General features: G+C 37.9%; 1 long non-coding RNA gene across 1 annotated transcript in view; it reads right to left on the bottom strand.

Moving 5' to 3' along the window:
- Positions 1-16463, bottom strand: part of LOC129516827 (uncharacterized) — a 110838-nt gene that overhangs the window by 38841 nt on the left and 55534 nt on the right. Inside the window, exons 2-3 of the long non-coding RNA XR_008665877.1 lie at positions 7937-8043; positions 1669-1729 (exon numbers count right to left, since the gene is read on the bottom strand). This is a non-coding gene — a long non-coding RNA (uncharacterized LOC129516827). The remainder of the gene's footprint in view (positions 1-1668; positions 1730-7936; positions 8044-16463) is intronic.

The raw sequence follows: 16463 nt of genomic DNA, 5'->3' as shown, positions 1-16463 counted from the left end.
ATCAGGTGAAGGGAACATGTGCGTAAATGTATTTTTTAATGTATAATGAAAAGCTGGTCTCTCAGATCCAGTCTTTACTTTATGAAACCTAATGGAGTTAGACCTGGATCACTGCTCTTCATTTACAATCAACACCTGGTTGGGAGGGATGGATTTTTGCTGACCAGTTCAGGAAAAACAGGGCCAAATGGGCTGGGATGGAGGTTAGGATAACTTCCCAAAGGAAAACCCACATGGCCTTAGAAAGGGGAAGGGAGAAGAACTACATCACTTCCTTTCTTCATCTTTGAGGATATTGTACACATATCCTGCTACTCCTTATCTCTGCTGTTTTTTCACATTGTTAGCATAGTTAATTCTTCAACTTTTAGTACTTTCTTTAAAAAGAATTTTTGCTCTTTAAATTATAAAAATAACATACAAAATAGATCTGTAATATATTTAAAGCCCTCTTAGAACAAAACAATAATTAATGAATAATCCATGTATTCAAGGGCAGGAAATCTTTGTACATGAAACTTTAAATACAATATAAGATATATTTAAATACATTATACTTACATATGTATCTTACATTTATGTAATCCTTGTGCTACCATAAACAAGGCTACATTGTACTTCTTTATACAAGTCTTCTTGGAGATTTGTGTGATTTCGCTGGGACAAGTAAAGAGGAGTAGGATTGCTGCTGGATCACAGGGATTTGCACAGTTAATATCTTTGCATACTGCCAGATTGTCCCCACCAGGTCTGGGTGGAGCCATTATTATTTCAGGGCTTGGGGTGCCTTGCAACTAACTGCTCCACTTTACACTGGCAGGTAGCATATACCTTTCAGCATATGTACAGATGCTGTTAGAGATCTGACCACATCCTCCTGGATCCCTTGTACCAGCTCTGTTCACCCATCCCTAGCTTCGTTGTTTTTGGTACTATTTGCAACTGCCCTTGGAGCCCCCTAACTTATAAGGAGAAGAGGAAGTGACTGGGAATTTTATGTCCACCTACAACCCCCACCATGACCTGTGGACAACAAATTACTGGTGTGAGAGTACAAAAGTCCAGCTCTTATGCCTCAGGTGGGGCTGGCACCAAGAACCCCAGGAGATGGGGCTGAGTCTACAACTTCTGAAAGCTCATCTTTCACTATGGCCTGGAAACTCTCTGAGCAGTAAGTTTCAGGCAGTTGTAGGGCTTACCTCCTCTGTTTTCCTTCACTTTTCTGAACTACGTTTTCCCAAGTCTGCTTCTAAGCCCATACTGGTTTCTTCTTCAGGGGCTGTGCCTCAACAAACCAATTACCCACAAATCCTTGGCTTGAGCACTGCTTCTGGAAGAAGCTAACCAAAGACAGCACATTTTTCATTACACTGATGAATATGATTCACAAGTTCTGACAATGAACATGTTATATTCTTTAGCACACTGAATTGGGGCTCATATTTGAAATTACACTTTTAATTTCTCCTCTGGGACATCTTAGGATGTATGAGCTCTTCCTACTAATTGGTAGTCCAAATTTCCTCATCCAACTTTTGTCCCATTTGCTATGAAAGAGCATGGCCTTTCTGTTGCAAACTCACACAGACCACTCTAGGAGCTCCATTTCAAGCCCTAGGTTTTTCTGCATATCTAACATTATGTCTAATGGAATTTGACTATACTTACCCTTAGGAGAACATGCCTCTCCCAAGTGTCTGACAGATGAAGGTGTCAGTCATTTATGAAGCTGGAAATCAATGAGAGGTAACAATATTAGTCAGCTGGGGGTTGGGAAGTAAGGTAGCAAGTCCAGACCACTCTTTCAAAGGATTGGACAATGAGTATACCAGAGAAATGGGATGGCAGGTTGAGGAAACAGCAGGGTCAAATAAAAGGTTTTTGTTCTTTAAGAGAAAAGCAACTTCAGCATTTTTAAGAAGGAAGAATTGAGACCAGTGAAAGGAAAAGATCATGGATGGGTGAAGAAAAGAAAGTAATTGATGGGTCAAGCTCCCAGAGAAGATAAAAAGAATCAGAAATGGCAGTCTTTAGTAGAAGGAAAGATTTGTAACTAAAAAACTTTGTGTGTCTACTACATGTAAATGAAGGAAAAAGGAAGGAATGGGGGAAGGAAGGGAGGAAAGGAAAAAGGGAGGGAGGGAGGGAGGGAGGGAGGAAGGAAGGAAGGAAGGAAGGAAGGAAGGAAGGAAAAGAAAGAAAGAAAAAAGAAAGAAGAAAGAAAGAAAGAAAAGAAAGAAGAAGAAAGAAAGAAAGAAAGAAAGAAAGAAAGAAAGAAAGAAAGAAAGAAAGAAAGAAAGAAAGAAAGAAAAAGAAAAGATGGGAGGGAGGAAAATTCTTCCTCACTGACTAGTCAATAGCATTTGGTTCTTCAGGCATGTGGTTTCCTATATTTGATATTTAATTTATGCTGTCCTTTGCTACCACAAAGCCACACTGTACATCTTCCAACTCATGAATGTCCTTTGTCTATGTTTTACACTTACAGAAAAGAACAGAGCCTGTTTGTACTGTAGATAGAAAAGTGTCATTTTTAAATTAGACCTTACAAGAACATCCTGGAAAGATACCAAGTGCACCTATATGAATGAACTCTTTACTTTGGTCAGCTCCTAGCTAGAGGGACTCAGAGAAGACGACTTACAGTTAGTCAGAGGGATCTCATCCACACTCTTCAGGCTATCTATAGGTGCCAGTGAAAACCATACCTGCACAATTGTTTTTGTAGTGAACATATGTAACTTGCTCTGTAGAAATAGTACATGCATAAAAAGAGAAAACGTATCTTTGATTTTTTGTGATGATAGTTAAACCTTCTTTAGTTTAACAATTAGTTAATGGGTTCTCCAGAGAAACAGAACCAATAGAAAGCACATATATAGTCATATGTAAGAGATTTATTGCAGGAATTGCTTCACATGATTATGGAGGCTGAGAAGTCCCACAATCTGCTATCTGCAGAGTAGAGAACCAAGAAAGGTAATGAGATCACTCACTCCAAGTCAATAGACCCTAGAATCAGGGGGCCAATTGCACTAGTCCTGGTCTGCAGGTGAAGACCTGAGAACCAGAAGTTTTAATGGTCAAGAGCAGAAGATAGATTTCTCAGCTCAAGCAGAGAGAACAAATTCACCCTTTGTCTACTTTCTACTTTCTTTTTCTTTCCAAGCCCTCAACAATTGGGTGATGTTCAACTGCAATGGGGAGAGCAATCTTCTTTATCATTCAAATGCTAATCTGTGGGACACCTGGGTGGCTCAGTGGTGGAGTGTCTGCCTTTGGCTCAGAGCATGATCTGGGGGTCCTGGAATAGAGTCCCGCATCAGGCTCCCTGCAGGGAGCCTGCTTCTCCTTCTGCCTATGTCTCTGCCTCTCTCTTTGTCTCTCATGAATAAATAAATAAAACCTTTTTTTAAAATTGCTAATCTCTTCCAGAATCAGTCTCATGGACACACCAAGAAATGTTTTATCAGCTGAGTATCTCTTAGCCCAGAAAAGTGAAAACAAAATTGACACATAAAATTAATCATCACAGTTATACAATAATTACAGAAGAAAAACCAAAATCAGTTCATTACATGTTTATATTTTCTTAAAGAACCTATGAGGGAAAATAAATTTCCAATAAGCTGGAGATGCATACCATCTACATAACTATGCCTTAAAGCCTTTATTTTATCTCCCAGTCTCATAGCAATTCCAGATTAAAGAGTCTTTCTCACTGTTTCAAATCTCTCAGGCAGGCTAGCTGGTGGAGAATAAGCCCTGAAGCACTCCAACATGTGTCCCTTCCCTTCCTCTGTGTCTCCATAAAGATTCTATAAAATGGTAGACTGTTTCCCAACTCATCCCCTTCCACTGAGTGCTCCATTTCCAAAAATACCTAGGCCTAAAATCTATCAGGAAGAAGGGAGCCTGAGTTCATTACTTCCTCCGTGTTGACCCTCTGTTTCTCAGATTTTACATCATCTGCAGATATTCAGCAATTGCACTACAAATTGCACAACTCCTTGGGCTTGGTTACTGGTATAGTCATCCACTTTTGTCGTCATCCCAGCATCCAGAATCTCTTTCAATCAAAAAGTAGAAGGGTCATGGGAACTTAATATGCTACTGAACCACGAATTGGTTCACGGAAAAAAAAAAATGATGTAATTTCTAACCATGCTTGGGATCACATAGCATTCCACCAGGTTGTCCCAGGACTCCAGGGAACAGTGTGTGGTTACGCTCGAGTACTCTCATCTAGGAATTATGTTGCATGATGCCCAATCTTACAAGCTCTTGCCTCTGTTGATTACACAGTATGCAACAAGTAAAAGGTTTTTACTCTGATTTCAGCTTAAATGTCACATCCTCAGAGAGACCTTTCCTGACCACACAATGTAAATTAGTCACCCAGTCACTCTACCATAATATTCTGTTTTAATTCTCTGCACAACACGTATTACTAAGAGATACTTTTTTTTTACTTACTTAAGTTTATTTGTCTACTGCCTGCCCCTTCCCATTAGATAAAGGACCTGGTCTATCTTGTTTTTTGTAATATTTCCAGTGCCTGGAATAATGTTGGATGGCACATACTTAGCCCTCAATATGTATATGTTAAATTAATTACATCAAGGCAATACGATAGAAAAAAATGGCTAAAAGGCTACCTTGAAGATACTTTTAATATAGGATGGTCAAAGAAAGTCTTTTCAGGAGATGATTTTTGAGCCAAAACCTGTATGACAATTAGAAAAGAGTATAAGGTTTTGACTATTACACTGGCCTGAACATTTTTATTGTTGATATGAGACTGTTCTTGTGAAGAAAGGGCTTTATAACTATTGAAGAATGACCCAAAAAATTATGGGATTGGCCCAAGATTTCAACAGAACAGGTACAGGACTGGACCCACAGAGTGGGTTTAAAAGAAGTAATGAGAAAAATCATTTTCAAAGAGGTAATGAGAGAAATCACTGCTTCCAGAACATGTTCCTTTTCAGTAACCCAGAATTGTTCTTCCTTGAAGCTCCTTCCACCATTAAGGCTTACTCACCCAAGAGAAGAGAATAGCTGATAACAACTAAAATAAAAGTTCCCAGTGAAAACATGACAAGAGAAGTTCCACCAGATTAGGAAAAATACATGCTTTCCTACTGAGCAGTGGGAAAGCTTAAGAAGGAATAATATGCGCATTTCACCTAGGTTCTCTTGGGTTTCACTGCTCACACCCTGTACCCCTAAGATTTAGCCAGTGGAAGGGTTGATTGTGGAAACAGAAATCAGGTAGAAAAGAGAGACAAACCTCAGGCTGGTAAACTGTGCCCCGTGTAGAAAAAGGTTTGAACACTGCAGTTTCTATTTGTAACACATGAGCAGACCATCTCACAGAGCATCTGCTGACCTAAACTAATATGGGTGTCTGCAGCTACTGAGAAACAAGAACAAATTGTTAGAGAGGGAGAATTGTATTGGCTATCCTCAAGCCTTCTATACTTTTCCGTGCAATGTGGAAAAGATATAGATGTTCCTACCAGCTCCTGGAGAAGGTCATGGAAACCAGCCAAGATTTAAGATCCAGAGAGCTTGCCTTTGGGTTACTATAGAGAAAGGTGAGATGACACCAAAGGCCATAGGCTAGACGGGTAGGGCAGAGAGCCAATCGAGGACAAGACTAGACATTTCAGCAGTGGATGCAGTGAGGACAAAAGTCACTCACTGGAGAGGTGTGAATGTATCCAACTGGTGATCAACAGAAAAACAGAATGATATCATCTGGTCAAGAAACCCTTTCCCAAACCTATGAGGATAAATAAGCTTCTCCCTGCACACAGGTGCGCCATCTTGGGCATAAGGAAAAGGAAGGGAGATTCTGTAGAAGAGAAACAATTCTGGCTTATCTTATGAATTTTAAATTCCTTGAACATATACAACCATAAAAATGAAGCTATACACTAGAATAGATGAAATTACCTTTTAATAATAAGCTTTAAATAATGATTTTCTACAATCACCAAGAATTTTCTACAATCACAAGGAACATGAGGTCAGTTACAGAAATACATACTTAAGATTGTTTCAATTTTGATCCTACTCTGTTTTGTATTACTTAAGTGTCCACTTCTATTGTGTTTGAGATGCTCAAGTATGCTCAGTTCAACTGACAAACCTCCACACTGAGTATCCAAGGATACCTTTGGTCTTATAGTTGTCCTAGAGGCAAAGGTAGGGTACATGTAAGAGAGTACCTTCCTCTATTTGCCTTCAAGCCAAAGAAAAGAAACTTAGGAAGGTATTGCTTCCATACCTACAGTGACTATATGATTTATTGGCAGGACCCTTGAAGCTAATAATACAAAACTCCTAGTAAAAACCTGGACAATCAATGATGTGACTTTGAACTTCTCTGGAAGTGATCATTCTCTCTTTGTGTTGACCTCTACATTCTGATATACACTACTTCCCCTGCCCTCTCAACCTCTTCCAATTAAACCTATGTACCTCTTCTGTTGTCACTACCAAAAAAAGTTCTATTTTCTCTTTTTCTAAGTAGCTGTTAAGAAGAGATGATAGGTAGATCCAAGATTATCCATTAAACCATTATCCCATGGCATTGGTTCCTTTTCCTCAAGAGCAGGAAAACCTTTCTCCAGAAATATATTTCCAGATCTCCCACCCATAGAAGGGAAAAAAAGAGCTTTGTTTTCCATGCTGGAGAAGGTTGCCCAAATATTCACTACTACTTTCCTCCTATTCCCAATAAGATAAATGACTTACACAAATGCCAAAAAGAAAAGACAAACCCAAAATGAATTTTGGGGACAAAAGTGACTGACTTAAGTAAAAAAAGGTGGCTAACCAAAAAACAGAAAATGTAGGATCCAATTAAAATGGAGGCTCTAACACAAGAGAGAGGCAAAGAAATTCCCCAGAATAATAAGGAACAGCAGCAGGCCTAGAGCAACCAGTGCAACTAGAAGCAGGAGAAAAGAAAGCTTGAGAAAGAAGAGTTTGTCTGCAAGGGAATATTGAGATAGAATTAGTGGAGTATTTAATACTGTCCAAATTGTGACATTGTTCCAATGGGGTAATCAAAGAAGAGAAAATGTCTGTGTGTGTGTGTGTGTGTGTGTGTGAGAGAGAGAGAGAGAGAGAGAGAGAGAGAGAGAAGGAGAGGGAGAGAAAGAGAAGGAGAAAGAGGTAAGACTTTATTTACTCAGAAAAGTTAAATACCTAAAAGTTAAAACCTAAAAGTTGAAAGTGCTAGCCTCTGGGGAACAGATATCAGGAAAGGTAAAGGAAAGGGACTTCCTTTTCTCATTATTAGCTATAGTAGATTAAAGATAATCATAAATTCTTTGACACTCTCCCCACAGAAGCTCTATTTTCCTTGCTCATGAACGAATTTGGGTTGACCTGTAACTGCTCACAAATAATGTACCAGTGGATGTGACATTCTACTATTTCCAGTTCTAGCTTTTTGGAGGATTAGAAGCTTCCACTGTGGTCTCATGAATTCCTGAACCAACATGTAAGAAGACCAACCACCTCCCTTGAGAGACCACATGGAGAGGCCTTTAGACTGCATTAAAGAGAAATACCAACTGAGACCAACCTTCTAGTCACCTCACCAAGACAGAAGACATGGGAATGAAGCTGTTTTTGAATCATCAGACCAGCCAAATATACCTAGTTAGTGCTGTATGGAACAGAACAATCACCCAGCCAAGCCCTGCTTGAATTCCTGATCTAGAAAATCTTGACATAAAATTATTGTTGGTTTAAGCCATCACATATTGGAGTACTTTGTTATGCAGCAGTAGATAAGTGGAAACTAAGTCTTTTAGTCTTCAAGAGTAATAAGTCTTTGGTACTAAATTCTTAATATGTATATATATAATTTTCATAAAAATAAAAATTAATTTAAAATTGTTTGACCCATAGTCACCTGGGTGGCTCAGTGGTTGAGTATCTGCCTTTAGCTGAGGTCATGATCCCAGGGTCCTGGCATTGAGTCCTGCATCAGGCTCTTCATGGGGAGCAGGCTTCTCCTCTCTGCGTGAATAAATAAATTTTAAAAAATTAAAATAAAATAAAATAATTTGACCTGAAGAAGTTCAATGTATTATTCTGAGGTCAAGTTCATGGTTGCAATATTGCATTATAATTATACAAAATGTTATCCTTGGGCAAAACTGAATAAAGGGCATATGAGGGGGTCTCTCTATATTATTTCTTTTTTTTAAGATTTTATTTATTTATTCATGAGAGACACAGAAAGAGAGGCAGAGACACAGGCGGAGGGAGGAGAAGCAGGCTCCATGCAAGGAGCCTGATACAGGACTCGACCTCGGGAATCTGGGATCAGGCCCTGAGCCAAAGGCAGATGCTCAACCACTGAGCCACCCAGGTATCCCTCTCTACATTATTTCTTACATGAGACTCCACAGTTATCTAAAAATGAAAAGTTAAAAAAAATAATTCAAAACTTGAATGTTTGAAAAAAAAACTTGAATGTTTGTAACTTGTCATGCTTATTTATTTTTAACAAAAAAATCTTAATACCTTACATATTATCCTACATTTTTCCACTTAATATATTTGGTACCTATTTCCAAGTCAGCATTTATAGGTCTAGATTATTAATTTTAATGGGTACATTATATTCTTCTATATGGATCTGCTATAATTTATTTAGCTAGCACCTTACTGATGGATATTTCCCTTTCTAGAGACTATGTACTCTATCAAATCACATTTCTAAATTCCCTTTGAGTAATAAAATTAAAAATTTGGCAATCTGGCTTTATTCTTCTACTATAGACTGATAGAATTTATTTCTATCATTCTTATAATAATTCCTTTCCTGTCTTCACATCTTCCATAAGCATTTCTAGAATCAGTAAAACTACTAAATCCAGGAAGTGTCCACAATCTATATATAGCTAACTCAATTTCTGGGTAGCAGACCGCAACTCCAACTGCTAGATGTCAGGGAAAAAAAAAAAAAAACTAAAACTAAAAACTCCAGACCTGAGTCACCCAGTCTAAAGGGGTTTCAGAAAAAAAATGAAACCAGTAAAGAATACAGAAATATAAGAGAAAGAACTGATCTTCAAAACTAAGTCTCAAACATACAATGCTTCCAAAATCAATCATCCCAAAATAATTCTTTAATCTGACTAGCATTTTCTACATTAATGATATCATTAAGATCAAAAGAAAAAGTAAAAAGGATGTTCTAGGTAGATACACTGAATTTCTGCCCAAGAATAAGTCATTTTATCATCTAAAGACTCTCTGTACTTTTAAGAAGGTATATCTGAAGTGCATTATTTTCTCATTTGCTCATTCATTCCACAAATATCTAAGTGTCTGCTAGTATGTCAGAAGCAGACAAAGGCAGCTCTTGCTCCTTGGAAGAGCTCATACTCTAGTGGAAGGACCAGAAACTAAGTTAGTAAGTATAACAAAGTGGCAGAGGGTAATAAAAATAAGCACATGATAGCACAAAGTTACATAGGAGGACATGCAAGGCTTTATGAAGGAAAATTTTAAAATCTTAAAGCAGGGATAAGCAAGCATCATCTGTGGGGAAAAGAGCTTATTCCAGGTGGAGAGCAGCATGGACAAAGTCCTAGAAGCAAGCATAGAGTTGAGTGTAGCTTGCAGGAGGGGGTGACTCTACAAGCAGTTACATACGGCCCAAGTATACAATGGAGCATGGGGTTCTATGAGAGGTAGCCTGGGTTCCGATCTTATACAGCTGGGCGCCTTTCTGAAGAATTTGACATGTATCCCTCAAGTAAGGGGGATCTAATAAAGAAGAGCTTTGCTTGGGGTGAGCATATTTCCCAGTTTGACCAAGACTATTCCAGTTCATGCTTGTTTGTTGTCCCAGTGTGATTATAGTAGTGCTCACTTTCACATTCACATTTCACATTTCACATTTCACTAGGGTTAAGATGGTAACCCTAATTATCACTGTAGTTATGATAGATCTACTTCCAGTTGTACTCAGATCATTGAAAATCTGCTTATGTGAGAAATAACAGACAAGAGAAAGAAAGAAGGAAGAAAATCTATTCCCCACCCTGGAGAAACACTGATCAGTACTAAATTAAACAGTAGTGAAAGAGTAAATGAAAATTTTTCATTAAGTACATGCAGCAGCAATTTTTGTAGTCTTTTGTGTTGTGAAACCCAAAAATATGTGTTCTGCAACTTTTACTTTTCTTTTTTATACTCATTCTTAGGATTTTCTTTCCCCTGGATATGATACTTGCTGATTTATAAAAGGAGTATATAAATATGATAATAATTATAAAAATGTAAAAGGAAAAATTAAAGTCTATCTTCTTTCCCAAACCAAGGCCCAGCATCCAAATGACACCATATGAATTCATCAACTTACTAAATAGAATAAATCTAATTGGGCAAAATAAGAGAATAGTTTTTTTATTCTTCCACTGCCTTCAAACACGTTTGGACTGCCCTTCTCAGGGTTAGCTAATTCCTAAAATAGCCAACTAGTCTGCAAGTGCACTTTTCATAAGCAAACCAATGAATCCATAGCACATACCCCAACTACCTCCTTTATCCAACTGTCACACTTAGGGCCACTATCCCCCTGCCCTAATCACTCCAGGGCCAGGTGCCAAACAATGAGGCACAGTCCCTCCTCCTCAGAGCTTCTCAAAATTATTCAAATTAGGAGTGATACCAGAGAGATAACCAAATAAGACATCCCCACTAGCATCTCCTCAACCTCAACAATCTGGCATCCATACACAGTGTCTATGGCTCCCAAAATTGCCTTTGTGGGAGCTGCAGGACTCAGGACCATATGCTAAGGGATCTAGGAGTCTTGCCACATCCTACACCCAACCCTATTCTATGAGTTGCAGGATACAAAATCAACATATAGAAATCAATTTTGTTTCTTTATACTTACACTTACAATGAAATATCTGAAAAAAGAAATAAAGGAAACAGTCCCATCCACAACAGCATCAAAAAAAATACTTAATAAATTCAATCAAGAAGATGAAAGACCTGTACACTGAAAACTGTAAAACTTTGACTAGAGAAATTAATGAAGATACAAATAAATGAAAAAATATCTTATGTTCATGGATTAGAAGAATTAATATTGTTAACATGTACATACTCCCCAAAGCTGCTCTAGATTCAGTATGATCCCTATAATAATTTTAATGATATTTTTCACAGAAATGGAAAAAATATTTTTTAATTTATATGGAACCGAAAAAGGACCCCAAATAGCCAAAACAACCCTGAAGAGAGAACAAAGCTGGAGGCATCACACTTTCTGATTTCAAAGTATATCACAAAGTTATAGTAATTAAAACAGGATGGTAATGGTATAAAAATGAACATATAGACCAATCGAATAGAAAACCTAGAAATAAACCCTTACATATATGGTCAACTATTGTTTGACAAAGGAACCAAGTACACTCAATGGCAAAATGATACTCCCTTCAATAAACAGTGTTGGGAAAACTGGTTAATCACATGCAAAAGAATGAAATTGAACCCCAATCTTATATCACTCACAAAAATTAATTTGAAATGAATTAGACTTAAACATAACACCTGAAACCACAAAACTCCTAGAAAAAAATGGAAAAATGTTCTTGATACTGATCTTGGCAATAACTTTTTTGGATATGTCTCCAAAAGCACATACAACAAAAGCAAAAATAAACAAGTGGGACTAGACCAAACTATAAAGCTTCTTGCAGCAAAAGAAATGATCATCAAAATGAAAAGGCAAACTATGAAATGGGAAAACATATTTCCAAGCCATATACCTGTTAAGGGGTTAAAATCCCAAGTACATAAGGAACTCCTACAACTCAATAGCCAAAACCCAAATAGCCCTAATTAAAATAGGGAGGACCCAAATAGACACTTATCCAAAGAAAGCATACAGATGACCACAGGTACATGAAAAGATACTTAACATCGCTAATTACCAGAGAAACAAGATATCCACAATGAGATACTACCTCACATCTGTTAGAATGGCTATTATTAAAAAAGTCAAGAGATTAAGGATGTGGAGGAAAGGGAACTCTTGTGCATTGTTGATGGGAATGTAAATTGGTACAGTCACTATGAAAACCAGTATGAAGTTTCCTCAAAATAGTAAAAATAGAAATACTGCAAGATCCAGCAATCCCACTTCTGGGAATATACCCAAAAGAAATGAAATCGGGATCTTGAGGAGATATCTGCACTCCCATATTCACAATAGTCAAAAAAATGGAAACAATCTAAGGGTATATCAACAGATGAGTAGGTTAAGAAGATGCAGTATAATATATATATATATATATATATATATATATATATATATATATATGTATATATATATATATATATATATATATATATATACACATTGGCTTATTATCCAGGCCTGAGGAAGAAGAAAATCCTGCCAATCGTGACAATGATGAACCTTGAAGACATTGTTCTAAGTGAAATATCTCAGAAGAAGATAAGTACTATACAACCTCACTCACATGTATAATCTAAAAACATCAAATTTACAGAAACAGCAGGATGGTAGTGACCAGGGGCCGAAGGCTGGGGGAAATGAGATGATGTCAGTAAAAGGGTACAAATTTCCAGTTATAAGATGAATAAGTTCTGGGGATCAGGTGTACAGCATGGTGACTATAGTTAACAATATTGTATTATATACTTGAAATTTGCTGAGAGTATAGATCTCAAAGGTTCTTACCACAAAAAAAGAAATGTAATTATGTGAAGTGAGTTTGGAAGTATTATTTAACCCTATTGTGGTAACCATTTCAAAATATGTAAGTGTATCAAATCATCACATTTTATACCTTAAACTTACATAATGTGTCAATTATATCTCAATAACTGAAAAATAAAAGAAATTATTTAAACTAGCCAATTCTAAACCTACTTATCATTCCTCCCCCTTTCCTTCCCACAGACACCACAGTAAAGGCTCTGCCCACATTTTCCCCCCTCCCTCTGCCTCCTGATGGATCCTGGGTTCTCTATGTTCTCCCCCACAGTGCTGCAGGGTCTCTTCCTCAGGTCTGTAAGTATAACAAACTATCTTTTCAATGGCAATCACCTCTTGATCTGTTTGCCTTGCTATATCTGAATAATAATGAAACCTACAAGCAATCTAAAAGTATGTTTCATCAGATTTGCCCTCTTTATACTTTAACCAATATCCCAAATGGATCTCATGGCTTTCCAGCCATGTTTATTAGAAAAGCTTTGTTTTCAGATGTTGAAATGTTACTCCAGTTTAAACCAAAATTTTCACTCCTCATCCATCTTAATTAAAGTTTTTCCCCCTTCTCCAGTTCAGGCCTGGCTCAGCCCAGAGCAGCAGTGAAGAAAGGCAGAATGATCTTGCTCTTTCACTTATCCTTTCTTCCTGCTGCTGGATCATCATCGCCTGGGGCAGAGGAAGGGAAAGGAAGTAGTAGAGGAGAAAGGACCAAAGGAATTCTTGTCTAGACCATATTGCTGGTTTTTGAGCAACCACTAGTTGCCCATAGCATAGCCTCTGTTGTGGCAGGTGCTCATAGGGAGAATTCATAAGCAAAAACCATACACAAAACTACAAATATCCCCAAACTGTACCATTTCCTGATTTTTTTAAAGATTTTATTTTTTATTCATGAGAGACACAAAGAGAGAGACAGAGACACAGGCAGCAGGAGAAATAGGCTCCCTGTAGGGAGCCTACTTGTAGGACTTGATCCCAGGACCCCAGGACCACGACCTGACCCAAAGGCCAATGCTCAACCACTGAGCCACCCAGGAGCCCCACCATTTCCTGATTTAATTCACCTTTCAGCTGACATCCTATCACCTGCCTCCCCAACTCTCCCCCATGGCATTATACCCTGTAGCCTCTTTCTTCTGATGCCTGGGCACTCTGGCAGGCAGCTCCTTCAAGATGACTGGAGCTTGGCTACCTCCACAGTGTCCACAGGACCCACAATAACTCAGATACTTTTGTCCTCTGAATGATGGAAGTGTAGCTTGCTCCCGCTGCTTCAGCCGGCCTCTTTGGGTGTTCAAAATTCTCATTGTAAGAAATGAGTACCCATCTATGGAGTCATCTATAACCTCAAACTCTGGCAAGCTCTCCCAAGAGAGAACACAGGCAAGCTCTCCCAATAACTTTCTCACTGCACTACTCTAATTCCATGGAGCTGACCCAACAGTTGAAAGCATCAAAGATGGTTCTAGTTTTGATTATGGGAGAGGAAATTCCCATGAGTCATCACAGTCATCCGTACTCTCCCCCAGGTAGCCTTCTCTTACGTAGGCTGCTGGGGGAATGATTACTATACCCTGTCTCACTACCTCTGGGCAAATTCTTAGCAAATGACAATGTCCCTAATACCTCTCTTTAGAATGTGGAGATTCTTGACTTTTCCTCCACTTTGAGAGTTTAACCAAAATTCTGAGCCACTAAGAAAATTCTCATTCTATATCCTGTTTTAACAGAAAGGAGTTACCCACTTTGGAAGCAATCGTAAAAATTGTATAATCCTAAGGAGTAAAAACTGAAGCTCCTGTCCAATCATGAAGACCCAGAGCATGTTTGTACTTTTTTACTCCCAGAAACTAGATGAGATTGGGATGGGGAGGAGGGTAAAACAAAGGAAAGAGGCCGATCAAAAAGTGGAGGAAGAACAGGACAAAACTCAAAAAGAGGGTGGGGGAAGGTCCTTCCACCTCAATAAAAGAACCCAGACGAATGTGATCCAACCCAAGCTATCACCCACATTATCATCCAAGAAGCATTCGCCACTCTCATTAAGGAGTATCCAGTTTTCAGTAATGCTCATCAATCTCTGGAGACTTTAACACTGTGGGGTGACAGCAACACGAGGGGAAAACACTTCACGTTCCAGCCAAGATGGGACCAGGTACAACCATCTAGACATGCCCTACAAACCAGAGGAGTGGAACCTGCCTCGGTTTGTATTTGGACTATGTATGCCGTACAGCTTCTTACCTTCTCATTGTCTTCTTTTTACTATCTTGACAACTGAAGGGAAATACGCTTTCATGATACTAAGATGCTCTGTGTTTGTAATCCCACAAGTTATGGAGAGAAATAATTTTCTTTTAAAGATATTCCTGATGGAGCCTCTGTCTTCCTCTCCAATTTGAACTATTCTTTCTGAGCCTCTAAACTGTCATCCTGTAATTGCTTTACATTGAACTCCTGGCTTTTTACTGGTTCTGAATTCTGGATGTTCTTCTAAAGTTTTCTTTCTTTCTTTTTTTTTTTTTCTAGTGAATATCCTTGGGCAACTTTTTCAGATGGAAGATGTCTTTCTGTTGCACATACTGGAAATGTCTATCTTTCCTTCATACCAGAATGATAATTCTGCTTGTGATAAATTCTAGGTACAAATTCTTTTCCTTCAAAATGTGGATGGTTATGCTTGTGTCATTGGTACCCATACTTGAAGAGATATTTACTAACAGTCAAATGCTTATTCATCTGAGATAACCTGTTCTTTTATTCTCTCTGGTCACATTTGAGATTTTTCTCCTTTTCCTTAGAATTTTGAGGCTGCATGAGATATTTTCACCCATTTATTCATTTAACAAATTCTTCCTAAACAAGTAATGTAAGAGTGCAAGTGATGCAGCTACGAACAAAACAGATTAGAATGTTGTTTTCTCACTTGTTTTTGTTTTGTTTGTTTTCTTTCCTGGACCTCTGTGAGCCCTTCTAGGTCCTTCTGAAAACTAGTGTCTTAAAATTCACAGAAATGGGTTAATTATCATTTTTTAAAATTTTATTTAAGGAAGCAAGGAAAAGATCTCTTTATATTTACCATCTCTCTCTTTTTCTTTTCAGCTCTCAATTGTGATGAGCTAATTTTATCTTTTGATTATGGACTTCATCTTTTTTCCCCATCAATTTGGTAATTCGGCTAGTCCATACATTTTTTTTAATTTTGCCATTCTTTTTTTTTTTTTAATTTCTGTGTATTCTTTCTTCAGCTCTGCGTTCTCCTTTTATGGCAGCCCAGTTTTACTTAGTGGATGCAATATTTTCTTAAATATCTCTGGGGATAGTATTTAGAATTTTTAAAATCCTCTTCTGTTCCCTGAATTATGTTTTCTCCAGAATCTATTATTGTTTCAAATTTGATCTTCCATTTCACATGTTTTGCTTTCCCCTGGTGTCTGATGAGCTGTTATCTTTTCATATCTATCAGTGATGGATGATATAAGTTAACACAAGTTGCTGAGACAAGTTTTCTATCTAACTGTGTAAGCTTCAATTCTCCAGTGGTCTCCCCCTTGAAAACTGACAGTAGATAAGTGGACATAGTTGTGTTTCCAGGCAGCCAATATGGGTGATTGACCAAGAACTCTTCCAAATATCAGATTATGAATGACTTTCTAGTGTACTT

Source organism: Nyctereutes procyonoides, unplaced genomic scaffold, assembly GCF_905146905.1.
Source record: "Nyctereutes procyonoides isolate TBG_1078 unplaced genomic scaffold, NYPRO_anot_genome, whole genome shotgun sequence".
Taxonomy (NCBI): Eukaryota; Metazoa; Chordata; class Mammalia; order Carnivora; family Canidae; genus Nyctereutes; species Nyctereutes procyonoides.
The sequence above is the reverse complement of the archived record's forward strand: the minus strand, read 5'-3'. Positions and strand labels throughout refer to the sequence as shown.